The following is a 1,223-nucleotide window of genomic DNA, read 5'->3' as shown; positions in this document are numbered from 1 at the left end:
GTACATATGTATGTATGTATAAACATACATAATATATCTAATGGCTCATTAAGCAAATTTTATGGATGCGGATTAGTTCTGGACAACAAACATATAATAAACATTTAATTTATCTAGTGTCGACAATTTTTGGCTATTTTTAGTAGAAATTTCACTTTCAATATAGTATTCCTGACACAATTCGGTATAGCTGGAGACGGAGACAGTGTATCTAAAATGTTTTCAAATATTTAATAATTTTTAAATATTTTGTTTTTGTATTTCATAACTATTTAAAACATTTTTTTTACATCTCCTATTTGTCTTGTTTTGCTAAAAATTTTTCATAAATAAACAAATATGTACTATTTTGGTCAAACATTTCTTGTCACTTTTTCGCTATAAACATTATTCCATCAGTTTAAAACTTTCGTTAGTGTAAATCGAAAGCGAGCGAACCATTATTTTGCTACACGAACTGATACAGCATCGTCTACGTAAACCTCACAAATTTCATTGGTATCTTGCGTGGTATTCTTCCCTTTTTCAAATATAGCGAATTTCTTCATTATTTGCACTCATTTTTTAACAGCTGGGTCGGACGGCGGGCAGGATGCAGGTCTCAATTTCTATCGGAAACAAAAAATTCAACGTGATTCATATTTGCTAGTAACTTATCTTTTAGTTAAACTAAGAAAATTCCAAAAAAAAAAAGTGTAGAACTTCAAAAATCTTTTAAAAATTGAAAAAAATTGTTTTTGTCCAAAAAAATGGACTTTATGATTTTTAAAAATATGTTCAAACTTGACTTTTCTCGCTTTCTTATTTTAGTTTAAATAGAAAATAATGCCAGGATAGTAAACTTTGACCCACGTTTAGTTTTGATTTTCTAATCCAAAGTACATGCTATGACAATACGTGATTGGTAGCACTGGAGATATATTAGTTTGTCAAAAAAGTCTTGCGGTATTTTTATTGTGTTTTCAATTGTTCATAAAATTTTTTTTGATGACTCATGCCGAGCTACTATGCTACTATGCCGGTCTCTTTCGACCAATTCAGCGATTTTATCGCAATTTTCGACGACAGGCCTTCCGGAGCGTGGCGCATTTTCGATCACCTCTACATCAGAATGAAAACGTTGAAACCATCGTTGTGCGGTGGAAATGGAAACTGTATCGGGTCCATAAACTGCACAAATATTATTGGCGGCTTGAGATGCATTTTTGCCTTTATCGTAGTAG

The sequence above is a fragment of the Bactrocera latifrons genome, unplaced genomic scaffold (assembly GCF_001853355.1).
Source record: "Bactrocera latifrons isolate USDA-ARS-PBARC rearing strain unplaced genomic scaffold, ASM185335v1 scaffold_46, whole genome shotgun sequence".
In the NCBI taxonomy this organism is placed as follows: domain Eukaryota; kingdom Metazoa; phylum Arthropoda; class Insecta; order Diptera; family Tephritidae; genus Bactrocera; species Bactrocera latifrons.
Note: the sequence above shows the minus strand (reverse complement) of the source record.